The sequence below is a fragment of the Oncorhynchus kisutch genome, linkage group LG3, assembly GCF_002021735.2.
Source record: "Oncorhynchus kisutch isolate 150728-3 linkage group LG3, Okis_V2, whole genome shotgun sequence".
Taxonomy (NCBI): Eukaryota; Metazoa; Chordata; class Actinopteri; order Salmoniformes; family Salmonidae; genus Oncorhynchus; species Oncorhynchus kisutch.
The window spans coordinates 37,225,460-37,240,273 of record NC_034176.2 but is presented as its reverse complement, the minus strand read 5'-3'; the positions used below and the strand labels follow the sequence as shown (position 1 = coordinate 37,240,273).

The 14,814-nt window shown below is 47.7% G+C and overlaps 1 non-coding gene across 1 annotated transcript; it reads left to right on the top strand.

The window, feature by feature from the left end:
- The first annotated feature begins 14,741 nt into the window (after positions 1 to 14,741).
- On the top strand, positions 14,742 to 14,812 carry trnag-ccc (transfer RNA glycine (anticodon CCC)). The gene has a single exon. It is a non-coding gene; the product is annotated as a tRNA-Gly (tRNA).
- The last annotated feature ends 2 nt before the right edge of the window (positions 14,813 to 14,814 follow it).

Below are 14,814 nucleotides of genomic sequence, written 5' to 3'. Positions count from 1 at the left end.
CCCTGTCCCTTTTTCAATCTCTTGTCTAATCAACCTGAGCATGTAACTCCTCTCTTTCACTCGCTCTCTCTCTCTGTCTGTATTTGTCTTAATCTCTAGGTTTTTGTCTCTCTCTGCATGAAGAATGCATTCTGTGTAAGGGGTGCGTAACTGATGGCAGGGAAGTCAAACACAGGAGAGCAGAACTTGGTAAAGAGCCGGAGCCGTTTAACATGCATAACTACCGGCATACAAAAACAACAAACACATGGGCACAAAACCCGTAGCGCACCAGTCTCACACAGCACACGTACTTACAATAAACAATTCCTGACAAGGACATGGGTGAAACACAGGGAACATATACAATATGTAATTAGGGAATTGAAACCAGGTGTGTGTGAAAACGAGACAAAACAAATGGAACATGAAAAATGGATTGTTGATGGCTAGAAGATTGGTGATGTTGACGAACACCGCCCAAAGAAGAAGAGGAACCGACTTCGGCAGAAGCCGGGACACCCTCAGGGAAGACTCGGAGGGCGAGGCGCAGGGCGATCCGGACGGAGACTGTGGAAACCCCGCAGCATAGAAGAGTCCAACATGTCCTCCTCCGGAACCCAGCATATCTCCTCCGGACTGTACCCCTCGCAGTCCACGAGGTACTGAAGGCCCCTAGCCCGATGTCTCGAATCCAGGATGGATCGAACAGAGTACACCGGGGCCCCCTCGATGTCCAGAGGGGGCGGAGGAACCTCCCGCACCTCAGCTTCCTGGAGTGGGCCAGCCACCACCGGCCTGAGGAGAGACACATGGAACGAGGGGATAATGCAGTAATCGGAGGGAAGCTGTAACCTATAACATACCTCGTTCACTCTCCTCGGGACTTTAAATGGCCCCACAAACCGTGGACCCAGCTTCTGACAGGGCAGACGGAGGGGCAGGTTCCGGGTCGAGAGCCAGACCCGGTGCGAACACCGGGGGCTCACTGCGATGCCGGGCTGTGGCAACTTTCTGGCGCAGCACGGCGCGCTGGAACCAGTCATCCACCGCAGGATCTTCGGTCTGACTCTGATGCCAAGGAGCCAGAACCGACTGATACCCCAACACACACTGGAAAGGAGAGAGGTTAGTGGAGGAGTGGCAGAGTGAGTTCTGGGCCATCTCTGCCCAGGGCACGAACGCTGCCCACTCCCCCGGCCGGTCCTGGCAATAAGACCTCAGAAACCTACCCACATCCTGGTTAACTCTCTCCACCTGCCTGTTACTCTTGGGGTGAAAACCTGAGGTAAGGCTGACCGAGACCCCCAGATGTTCCATGAACGCCCTCCAGACCCTCGACGTGAACTGGGGACCCCGATCAGACACTATATCCTCAGGCACCCCATAGTGTCGGAAGACGTGAGTAAACAGGGCCTCCGCAGTCTGTAGGGAGACCGGGCAAAGGAAGGAGACGGCACGACTTAGAAAAACTATCCACAATGACCAGGATCGTGGTGTTTCCCTGTGAAGGTGGAAGATCGGTTATGAAATCCACCGACAGGTGCGACCACGGCCGTTGTGGAACGGGTAAGGGTTGTAGCTTACCTCTGGGCAGGTGCCTAAAAGCCTTACACTGGGCGCAAACCGAGCAGGAGGAAACAAATCCTCACATCCTTAGCCAATGTGGGCCACCAGTACTTCCCACTAAGACAGCGCACCGTCCGACCGATCCCAGGATGACTAGAGGAGGGTGACGGGTGGGCCCAATAGATCAGCCGGTCGCGGACAGCAGACGGAACGTACAGACGCACAGCTGGACACCGAGGGGGAGGGGGCTCTGCACATAACCCCCGCTCAATGTCCACTTCAAGCTCCCACACTACCGGCGCCACCAAGCAAGAGGCTGGGAGTATGGGAGTGGGATCCATGGACAACTCCTCTGTGTCATACATGCTGGGACAGTGCGTCTGCCTTAACGTTCTGGTAACCTGGTCTGTACGAAAGGGTGAAAACAAAACGGGCGAAAAACAATGGCCACCTTTCCTGGCGAGGGTTCAGTCTCCTCCCTGCCCAGATGTACTCCAGATTGCGGTGGTCAGTCCAGATGAGAAAAGGGTGTTTAGCCCCCTCAAGCCAATGTTTCCACGCCTTCAAGGCCTTGACTACAGTCAACAGCTCCCGGTCCCCCACGTCATAGTTTTGCTCCGCCGGGCTGAGCTTCTTCGAGAAGAAGGCACAAGGGTGCAGCTTCGGTGGCGTACCCAAGCGCTGAGAGAGCACCGCTCCTATCCCAGCCTCGGATGCGTCCACCTCCACTACGAACACCAAAGAGGGATCCGGATGGGCCAGCACGGGCGCCGAGGTAAACAGAGCCCTTAGTTGTCCAAAAGCCCTGTCCGCCTCAACTGACCAGTGCAGACGTACCGGACCCCCCTTCAGCAGTGAGGTAATGGGAGCAGCCACCTGACCAAAACCCCAGATAAATCTCCGGTAGTAGTTGGCAAACCCTAAAAATCGCTGCACCTCCTTTATCGTGGTGGGAGTTGGCCAATTACGCACGGCTACAATGCGGTCACTCCATCTCCACTCCTGACGTGGAAATCCGATGCCCTAGGAAGGAAACGGACTGATGGAAGAACAAGTGTTTCTCAGCCTTAACGTACAGGTCATGTGCCAACAAGCGACCAAGCACTTTGTGCTCGGCGCGTGTAGCGGAGTATATCAAAATGTCATCGATATACACCCTGCCTGTGCATGTCTCGGAAAATCTTGTCTACAAATGATTGGAAGACCGATGGAGCATTCATCAACCCATACGGCATGACGAGGTACTCATAATGCCCTGAGGTGGTACTAAATGCCGTCTTCCACTCGTCTTCCTTCCGAATACGCACCAGATTGTACGCACTCCTGAGATCCAGTTTAGTGAAGAAGCACGCCCCATGCATTGACTCAATCGCCATAGCGATAAGAGATAAGCGGTTAACTATACCTCACCGTGATTTTATTGAGACCTCGATAATCAATGCACGGGCACAAACCTCCATCCGTCTTCACAAAAAAGAAACTTGAGGAGATGGGTGAAATGGAGGGCTGAATGTACCCCTGATGCAGGGACTCTGAGACATTTGTCTCCATAGCCACCGTTTCCGCTTGCGACAGGGAATACACGTGACTCCTGGGAAGTGCAGCGTGGTAATTGAGTCGCCTTCTTTCGGCATATTCTAGGGAAATGAGCACGGAAGAGACCCTGTCTGGACTTTCCACCGTAGTAGCACCAATGGAAACCCCTAAACACCTACCTGAGCACTCTCGCTACCACCCCGTGAGAGCCCTATGTGGCCAAGAAACAGTGGGGTTATGGTAAGCTAACCAGTATAGGCCCAGCACCATGGAATACGCAGGAGAATCAATAAGAAAAAGACTAATCTTTTCCCTGTGACCCCCCCCCCCCACGTACCATATTCAAAGGAGCAGTGGCCTCCCTGATAAACCCTGACCCTAATGGTCGACTATCTAAGGCATGAACAGGGAAAGGCATATCCACAGGAACAATGGGGATCCCTAAACTATGAGCTAATCCTTCATTAATGAAATTCCCAGCCGCGCCTGAATCTACTAGTGCCTTAAGCGGGGAAAATTCAGGAAAAGTAACAGAGGGCTTTGAATGAGAATGTTGCCTACTCACCTGGGGTGACGCCAGAGTGCCCTGCCTGCTACCTCGATTCCCAGAGGAACCAACCCGGCACCGACCAGCAGTGTGACCTCTGCGGCTACATATGGTGCACGAGCAGGAACCCCCTCTGGTCTCCCTGCGCACCGCACCTCCCAGCTCCATGGGTATCGGAGAGGGTGTGCGTGAGGATGGAACAACCAGACCACGATCTGGACATCCGCGAGTAGGCAGCAGGTTGTCCAGCCGAATGGACAGGTCCACCAGCTGGTAGAACGTGAGGGTGGTGTCTTTGCAGGCCAGCTCCCAACGGATGTCCTCACGTAGACTACAGTGGTAATGGTCTATCAGGGCCCTGTTGCTCCATCCAGCGCCGGCAGCCAGGGTCCTAAACTCCAGCGCAAACTCCTGGGCGCTCCTCGTCTCCTGCCTCAGATGGTAGAGGCGCTCACCCGCCGCTCTGCCCTCGGGTGGGTGGTCGAATACTGTCCGGAAACAGCGGGTGAACTCCTCAAAATCGTCCAACGGCCGCATCTCCCCCTCCACACACAGCACTGGCACACTCCAGGGCGAAACTCTTCTCACGGTCTGATGGAGCTGGGTGGACCGTGTCCAGGTACAGGCTTAGTTTTAGGAGGAAACCCTGGCAGCCGGAAGCATCTCCGTCGTATCCCTGTGGTATGGATATATGGATCCTGCTAGGTTCCGGTGGAAAAGGGGCGTTCAGGGGAGACCCCAGTTGTGCTGGTAGAGGCACTGGAAAAACTCAGTGTCTCCCAGCGGTCCATATTTTGGACAATGAGATCCATGGCGACGCTCAGTTTGGAAATCATCGCCGTATGTTCCATGATGCGCTCCTCTACCTCCATAGCCGGGGTACCTTCCCCTGCTGACTTCATGTTGGGTCAGAGTTTCTGTCACAGTCGTGTGTATAGGTGGCAGGGAAGTCAGGCGCAGGAGAATCAAAACTTGGTGCAATGGAATAGTTTAATAATTTAAAACGCATAACTCCAAAACCATAAAAATACAATGAAACAAAAGTGGGTACGAGGACCCGTCACGCACCAAAACACGAATACTGAACATAAAACAATCCCTGACAAAGACATGAGGGGAAACAGAGGGTTAAATACACAACAGGTAATGAATGGGATTGAAACCAGGTGTGTAGGAAGACAAGACTTCGGCAGAAGTCGTGACAGATATCCCCATATGCATCATTCTCTGGTATTTTACAGATTGTTTCTAGCATTGAGGGGGGACCAAAAGCACTATTATAAATCACTTTATATAATCGGATGAGTTTTATTTTCTTCAACATCTTAAGCTAAGGCCTGTGCTTTTTGCCATTTTCTTTAATAAAAGTTAGGCCTAAGGCATACCCTCTCATACACCCTCAATTAGAGTTTTGGTTTTAACTTAAGAGCCCTTCACTGACACGGAGATAGCCTATAAAGAGTGCATGGTGCGTGGAGGAATTGACAGACATAGATATACAGTACACTAGCAACCTATAGACTAATTTTATCTGTCAAACAGGTAGGTCAACCTCTTATTTCTTAAATAAGAAGAAATAGGCTCCAAAACAAAGCCATCTTACTGTTAATAAAGTCTCATTAAAATGAAGACATTCAAATGAATTATGCCTACTCCAATTTGCCTACTTTCAGCACCATGAGCTGTCCATTTCTGATTGATTGTGCCGAGGCTTCTGCTTTTCAGCACCACTGTGTAAATTACTAAAAGTCTTATTGTCAATAACAAATAGCAAGTATTCCAAAATTATGTTCGGAAGAAGCCCCTGACTCTCCTCTTGAAACAGCCACAGTAGGCCAACACAGCACAGCCATTGGTTCGGCATCACAAAAAAAAGTTTTGGATTTGCAAAAGCAGAGCAGGCCCGTGGTTGGAATATCCATTGTAGTGTGTAATGCAGCCTAGTTTAATTTACAACATCCCAACTATCTTAGAAATATAACTTTGCTCGGTGCTTCTCCAATCATGCACTTCATAGCCTATTGCCTAGAGTTGAATATTGGTTTCATCAGACCAGAGAATCTTGTTTCTCATGGTCTGAGAGTCTTTAGGTGCCTTTTGGCAAAATCCAAGCAGGCTGTCATGTGCCGTTTACTGAGGAGTGGCTTCCGTATTGCCTGATTGGTGGAGTGCTGCAGAGATGGTTGTCCATCTGGAAGGTTCTCTCATCTCCACAGAGAAACTCTAGAGCTCGTTGTCAGAGTGACCATCGAGTTCTTTGTCAACCTCCTGACCAAGGCCCTTCTCCCCCGATTGCTCAGTTTGGCCAGGCGTCCAGCTTTAGGAAGAGTCTTGCTGCTTCCAAACTTCTTCCACTTAGAATGATGGAGGCCACTGTGTTCTTGGGAACCTTAAATGCTGCAGAAATGGTACCCTTCCCCAGATCTGTGCCTGGACACAATCCTGTCTCGGAGCTCTACAGACAATTCCTACGACCTTATGGCTTGGCTTTTGCTCTGACATGCACTCTCAGCTGTGAGACCTAAAATAGACAGGTGTGTGCCTTTCCAAATCTTGTCCAGTCATTTGAAGTTATCACAGGTGGACTCTAATCAAGTTGTAGAAATAAGGATGATCAATGGAAACAGGATTTACCTGAGCTCAATTTCTAGTCTCATAGCAAGTGGTCTGAAAACTTATGTAAATAAGGCATTTCTGTTTTAGATTTTTAATACCGTTGCAAAAATGTCTAAACTGTTTTCGGCTTGTCATTATGGGGTATTGTGTGTTTTTATATATATATATATATATATATATATATATATATTTTTTTTTATGTCACCTTTTATTTAACCAGATAAGCTAGATGAGAACAAGTTCTCATTTACAACTGCGACCTGGCCAAGATAAAGCAAAGCAGTGCGACACAAACAACATCACAGAGTTACACATGGAATAAACAAACGTACAGTCAATAACACAATACAAAAAAAGAGTCTATATATACAGTGTGTGCAAATGGCGTGAGGAGGTAAGGCAATAAATAGGCCATAGTAGCAAAATAATTGGCTAAATTGTAATTATAAATGAGCAGATGGTGATGTGCAAGAAGGAATACTGGTGTGCAAAAGAGCATAAAAGTAAATAAAAACAATATGGGGATGAGGTAGGTAGATTGGGTGGGCTATTTACAGATGGACTATGTACAGCTGCAGCGATCGGTTAGCTGCTCAGATAGCTGATGTTTAAAGTTAGTGAGGGAAATATAAGTAGAATGCTGAGGATAAAAATAACAAATATATATTTTAGAATAAGGCTGTAACGTAACAAAATGTGGAAAAAGTCAAGGGGTCTGAATAGTTTCCGAAGGCACTGTATAATCTATTAAGCAGTGGTGTAAAACTACTTTAAAGTACTACTTAAGTCATTTTTGGGGGATATGTCACACCCTGAACTGTTTCCCCTGTCTTTGTGATTGTCTCCACCCTCCTCCAGGTGTCGCCCATCTTCCCCATTATCACCTGTGTATTTATACCGGTATTCTCTATTTGTCTGTTGCCAGCTCGTTTTGTTCCTCTAACCTACCAGCATTCTCCCCCCCCCCCCTTGTCTATATTCCTGTTTTCTAGTTTTCCCGTTTTTTGTCCTTTCTGCCTGCCCTGACCCTGAGCCTGCCTGTCGTCCTGTACCTTTGCCCTCTACTCTGGATTACCGACTTCTGCCTGCCCTGACCCTGAGCCTGCCTGTCGTCTGGTAAATTTGCCCCACTACTCTGGATTACTGACCTCTGCCTGACCTGACCCTGAGCCTACCAACCGTCCTGTACTTTTGCCTGCCCGTGTTCGAATTAATAAACTTTTGTTACTTCGACATTGTCTGCACCTGGGTCTTACCTTCAAACATGATAGTACAAACTGGCCATGACTGACCCAGCAGACTCGGACCAGCTGCACAATTCCATCGCCTCCCAAGGAGTCATTGGAAGGCAAGAGGAGTTGCTTCGTGGACTGATGGAAGGGTTCCAGGCCGTGGCCGAACGTCATAACCAAGCATTGGATACATTGCGGGAGCAAGTCTGTGGGTTGTCTATTAGGCAGCCTACCATGACGGTACAGTCCCAGCCCCTCTGTAACCTAGCTGGTAGCAGCACCGTCACCCCGGTTTCCTGGGAACCCCGCTTACCCCCCCCGGAGCGCTTCGATGGAGAGTCGGGCTCCTGTTGAAAGTTTCTCGCTCAGTGTTCCCTCTTCATGGAGCTGCAGCCTTCCTCTTTTCCCTCGGACCGCTCTAAGATAGCGTACCTTATCGTGCTGATGTCCGGGAGGGCCCTCACTTTGGCTACAGCCATTTGGGAACAACAGTCGGCCGTATGCTTCAGTCTGGAGGGATTCGTGGCGGAAGTGAAAGTTTTTGAGGCTCCATGGTCCGGGGGGAGGCTGCCCGGAAGTTACTCCAGCTTCGCAGGACTCATTCAGTGTAGCAGACTATGCGGTGGAGTTACGCACACTAGGAGCGGAGGGTATCTGGAACCCGGAAGCGCTGTTTGACACGTTCCTGCATGGATTATTGGAGGAGCTAACAGATGAGCTTGCAGCCCGTTAACTATCGACGGATCTCAACTCACTCGTCGGTTTAACAATCTGAATCGATGGATGGCTACGGGAACGTAGGAGGAAGAAGAGGTCCGATTGCGGTCCCAATCACTCACTCAAGGATCCCACCTTGCATCTGATGAACTCTGGAAGACCCCGGTGTCTACCCGAGCTTACCCGAGTCCCTCCAAGAGCCTCCAGAGACTGCCGATTCACCTCTTCCCAAGCCGATGCAGCTCGGCAGGGCTAGGTTGTCTCCAGCCGAAAGTGTATGCAGACTTGAGACCCAGAGTTGTCTGTATAGCGGTACTGCCGGTCATTGTGTCTACATGTCCCTTCAAGAGACCTAGCTCATTTGTTGGAGTGAGTACTCTTGTGTAACTGGAAATTTTCGATTTCCCCCTTGCTTGCCCCCCTCTCCGTGCCATCCTGCGGTGGGGCAACCAGTCCAAGTCTCTCTAGGTATTTATCGACTCGGGGGCCGATGTGAGTCTTATTGACGTTACTTTGGCATCCGAGCTGGGCATCCCCACTCAACCTTTCTCCATTCCCATGGGTGTTAAAGCACTGGACAGGCGTTCTATAGGCCGGGTCACCCACCAGACCACCATGTCAACCTACGAGTGTCGGGGAACCACAGCGAGACGATCCAATTCCTGCTGGTTGAGTCTCCACAGGTTCCTGCGGTATTGGGATTCTCTTGGCTCCGGTGACACAATCCCTCTATTGACTGGTCTACTGGTGCCATCGTGGGCTGGAGTCTGTTCTGCCACACTCATTGCCTGAAGTTAGCTCTGCCTCCCTCGGGACGTCTTCCTGGGGGCTTGGAAATTGCCCCGGATATCTCCGCCAATCCCACGAAGTACCAGGACCTCTGGGAGGGGTTCAGTAAGTCTCTTCGACGGCCAACCGGTGTACATGGTAAGGCGTCTCCTGAAGGTTCGACCACGGGGCAGGGGATTCCAGTACCTGGTTGACTGGGAGGGTTATGGCCCGGAGGAGAGGTGCTGGGTCTCCGCCAGGGACATCTGTCACGCCCTGTTTCACCTGTCTTTGTGATTGTCTCCACCCTCCTCCAGGTATCGCCCATCTTTCCCATTATCCCCTGTAAATATATATTTGTCCTTTCTGCCTGCTGTCCAGTACCTTTACCCTCTACTCTGAATTACGGACCTCTGCCTGACCTGAGCCTGCCTTCCGGTACCTTTTCCCCATTACTCTGGATTACTGACCTCTGCCTGCCTGTGTTCTAATTAATAAGCTTGTTACTTCGACATTGTCTGCACCTGGGTCTTACCTTCAAACGTGATAGCAGCTGTACTTTACTTTACCATTTATATTTTTGACAACTTCTACTTCACTACATTCCTAAGGAAAATAATGTACTTTTTACTCCATACATTTTCCATGACACCCAAAAGTATTCGGTACATTTTTTAATGCTTAACAGGACAGGAGAATTGTCCAATTCACACACTTATCAATTTATTTTTATTTAACCTTTATTTAACTAGACAAGTCAGTTAAGAACAAATTCTTATCTACAATGACAGCCTACCCTGGCCAAACCTGAATGAAGCCTGGCCAATTGTGCCCCGTCCTATGGGACTCCCAATCACAGCCAGATGTGATACAGCCTGGATCAAGAGAATTTCCATGGTCATCTCTACTGCCTCTGATCTGGCCGAGTCACTAAACACAAATGCTTCGTTTGTAAATTAATTCTCAATGTTGGAGTGTGCCCATGGCTATCCGTAAATAAAGAAAATGGTGCCATCTGGTTTGGTTAATTCATATAAGGAATTTGAAATAATTTACACGTTTTTCATACTTAAGTATATTTTAGCCATTACATTTACCTGAGATACTTAAGTATATTTAAAACCAAATACCTTTAGACTTTAACCCAAGTAGTATTTTACTGGGTGACTTTCACTTTTACTTGAGTCATTTTCTATTAAAGATATCTTAAATTTGACTCAAGTATGACAATTGCGTACTTTTTTCCACCACTGCTAATAAGCAACTCATCCTAACACTGAGAAATATTGAAATGGCATCAATAATAAATTACATGACATCCCGGACTATAAATAAATAAATTACATCCCCGGACTAGATTGACTGAAATTGAAATAGCATGGTAACCATTCTGTACATTTTTACATGGGGTAGGCCTATTTATTCTGAAGTATAGGCCTATTTAATGTTATGCATAGGTATATTCCTTCCTGTTTTTTCTAAAATGTTTTACAAAGAATAAAAGCTAATATGCAACAAACAAACGCATATGTCACCTATCCGGACCCGTTTTACTGCCTTCGCGGAGCCCCACCGGGCCTTCACAACTGGACTGCCGACGTTATCTACCCGAAGGAGTTATTCGGCCGGCTCCTCCGTCGCGACGTTACCTGAACGCCCATCTGCGGCCTGCTAACCGTTAGCTGTCTTACCGGCTGCTATCTGAATAGACAATCGGACAATTTTTTTATTATTATTATTTTTTAATTATTTTTTAAATTATTATTATTATCTTTTCTTCTTGGGCCTCTATAACTATATCTATTGTTTTTATTTTTGTTGTTGTTGTGTGATTTGGATTAATCCCCTCTACCACACGGAACCCCACTAATCTACTGACGGAACGTAAGGGGTGGCTAACAGACCTCCATCCTATGCTAGCTTGCTACCGATGCCCTGGCTAGCTGTCTAAATCACCAACCAACCTCTCCACTCACCGGACCCTTTTGATCACTCGACTAAGCATGCCTATCCTTAATGTCAATATGTCTTGTCCATTTCTGTTCTGGTTAGTGTTTATTGGCTTATTTCACTGTAGAGCCTCTAGTCCTGCTCACTATACCTTCTCCAACCTATTAGTTCCACCACCCACACATGCAATGACATCTCCTGGTTTCAACGATGTTTCTAGAGACAATATCTCTCTCTTCATCACTCAATACCTAGGTTTACCTCCACTGTATTCACATCCTACCATACATTTGTCTGTACATTATACCTTGATGCTATTTTATCGCCCCCAGAAACCTCCTTTTACTCTATGTTCCAGACGTTCTAGACGACCAATTCTCATAGCTTTTAGCCGTACCCTTATTCTACTCCTCCTATGTTCCTCTGGCGATGTAGAGGTGAATCCAGGCCCTGCAGTGCCTAGCTCCACTCCTATTCCCCAGGCGCTCTCTTTTGACGACTTCTGTAACCGTAATAGCCTTGGTTTCATGCATGTTAACATTAGAAGCCTCCTCCCTAAGTTTGTTCTATTCACTGCTTTAGCACACTCTGCCAACCCGGATGTTCTAGCTGTGTCTGAATCCTGGCTTAGGAAGACCACCAAAAATTCTGAAGTTTTAATTCCAAACTACAACATTTTCAGACAAGATAGAACTGCCAAAGGGGGCGGTGTTGCAATCTACTGCAAAGATAGCCTGCAGAGTTCTGTCCTACTATCCAGGTCTGTACCCAAACAATTTGAACTTCTACTTTTAAAAATCCACCTCTCTAAAAACAAGTCTCTCACCGTTGCCGCCTGCTATAGACCACCCTCTGCCCCCAGCTGTGCTCTGGACACCATATGTGAACTGATTGCCCCCCATCTATCTTCAGAGTTCGTGCTGCTAGGCGACCTAAACTGGAACATGCTTAACACCCCAGCCATCCTACAATCTAAACTTGATGCCCTCAATCTCACACAAATAATCAATGAACCTACCAGGTACCTCCCCAAAACCTTAAACACGGGCACCCTCATAGATATCATCCTAACCAACTTCCCCTCTAAATACACCTCTGCTGTCTTCAACCAAGATCTCAGCGATCACTGCCTCATTGCCTGCATCCGTAATGGGTCAGCGGTCAAACGACCTCCACTCATCACTGTAAAACGCTCCCTGAAACACTTCTGCGAGCAGGCCTTTCTAATCGACCTGGCCGGGGTATCCTGGAAGGATATTGATCTCATCCCGTCAGTAGAGGATGCCTGGATATTTTTTTTAAATGCCTTCCTAACCATCTTAAATAAACATGCCCCATTCAAGAAATTTAGAACCAGGAACAGATATAGCCCTTGGTTCTCCCCAGACCTGACTGCCCTTAACCAACACAAAAACATCCTATGGCGTTCTGCATTAGCATCGAACAGCCCCCGTGATATGCAGCTGTTCAGGGAAGCTAGAAATCATTATACACAGGCAGTTAGAAAAGCCAAGGCTAGCTTTTTCAAGCAGAAATTTGCTTCCTGCAACACTAACTCAAAAAAGTTCTGGGACACTGTAAAGTCCATGGAGAATAAGAACACCTCCTCCCAGCTGCCCACTGCACTGAAGATAGGAAACACTGTCACCACTGATAAATCCACCATAATTGAGAATTTCAATAAGCATTTTTCTACGGCTGGCCATGCTTTCCACCTGGCTACTCCTACCCCGGACAACAGCACTGCACCCCCAACAGCAACTCGCCCAAGCCTTCCCCATTTCTCCTTCTCCCAAATCCATTCAGCTGATGTTCTGAAAGAGCTGCAAAATCTGGACCCCTACAAATCAGCCGGGCTAGACAATCTGGACCCTTTCTTTCTAAAATTATCTGCCGAAATTGTTGCCACCCCTATTACTAGCCTGTTCAACCTCTCTTTCGTGTCGTCTGAGATTCCCAAAGATTGGAAAGCAGCTGCGGTCATCCCCCTCTTCAAAGGGGGGGACACTCTTGACCCAAACTGCTACAGACCTATATCTATCCTACCGTGCCTTTCTAAGGTCTTCGAAAGCCAAGTCAACAAACAGATTACCGACCATTTCGAATCTCACCATACCTTCTCTGCTATGCAATCTGGTTTCAGAGCTGGTCATGGGTGCACCTCAGCCACGCTCAAGGTCCTAAACGATATCTTAACCGCCATCGATAAGAAACATTACTGTGCAGCCGTATTCATTGATCTGGCCAAGGCTTTCGACTCTGTCAATCACCATATCCTCATCGGCAGACTCGACAGCCTTGGTTTCTCAAATGATTGCCTCGCCTGGTTCACCAACTACTTCTCTGATAGAGTTCAGTGTGTCAAGTCGGAGGGTCTGCTGTCCGGACCTCTGGCAGTCTCTATGGGGGTGCCACAGGGTTCAATTCTTGGACCGACTCTCTTCTCTGTATACATCAATGAGGTCGCTCTTGCTGCTGGTGAGTCCCTGATCCACCTCTACGCAGACGACACCATTCTGTATACTTCCGGCCCTTCTTTGGACACTGTGTTAACAACCCTCCAGGCAAGCTTCAATGCCATACAACTCTCCTTCCGTGGCCTCCAATTGCTCTTAAATACAAGTAAAACTAAATGCATGCTCTTCAACCGATCGCTACCTGCACCTACCCGCCTGTCCAACATCACTACTCTGGACGGCTCTGACTTAGAATACGTGGACAACTACAAATACTTAGGTGTCTGGTTAGACTGTAAACTCTCCTTCCAGACCCATATCAAACATCTCCAATCCAAAGTTAAATCTAGAATTGGCTTCCTATTTCGCAACAAAGCATCCTTCACTCATGCTGCCAAACATACCCTTGTAAAACTGACCATCCTACCAATCCTCGACTTTGGCGATGTCATTTACAAAATAGCCTCCAATACCCTACTCAACAAATTGGATGCAGTCTATCACAGTGCAATCCGTTTTATCACCAAAGCCCCATATACTACCCACCATTGCGACCTGTACGCTCTCGTTGGCTGGCCCTCGCTTCATACTCGTCGCCAAACCCACTGGCTCCATGTCATCTACAAGACCCTGCTAGGTAAAGTCCCCCCTTATCTCAGCTCGCTGGTCACCATAGCATCTCCCACCTGTAGCACACGCTCCAGCAGGTATATCTCTCTAGTCACCCCCAAGACCAATTCTTTCTTTGGCCGCCTCTCCTTCCAGTTCTCTGCTGCCAATGACTGGAACGAACTACAAAAATCTCTGAAACTGGAAACACTTATCTCCCTCACTAGCTTTAAGCACCAACTGTCAGAGCAGCTCACAGATTACTGCACCTGTACATAGCCCACCTATAATTTAGCCCAAACAACTACCTCTTTCCCAACTGTATTTAATTTTTATTTATTTATTTATTTTGCTCCTTTGCACCCCGTTATTTTTTTATTTCTACTTTGCACATTCTTCCATTGCAAAACTACCATTCCAGTATTTTACTTGCTATATTGTATTTACTTTGCCATCATGGCCTTTTTTTGCCTTTACCTCCCTTCTCACCTCATTTGCTCACATTGTATATAGACTTGTTTATACTGCATTATTGACTGTATGTTTGTTTTTACTCCATGTGTAACTCTGTGTCGTTTTATCTGTCGAACTGCTTTGCTTTATCTTGGCCAGGTCGCAATTGTAAATGAGAACTTGTTCTCAACTTGCCTACCTGGTTAAATAAAGGTAAAATAAAATAAAATAAATAAATATGTAATCATTTGAATTGTGAAATCATGCATCTCATCACTATGATCCTTCGATTTCCAACTTAAATCATCTGCGCCGCTGGTGTAATGGTATCATGGAAGATTCCCATTCTTTCGACCCGGGTTCGATTCCCGGGCGGCGCACG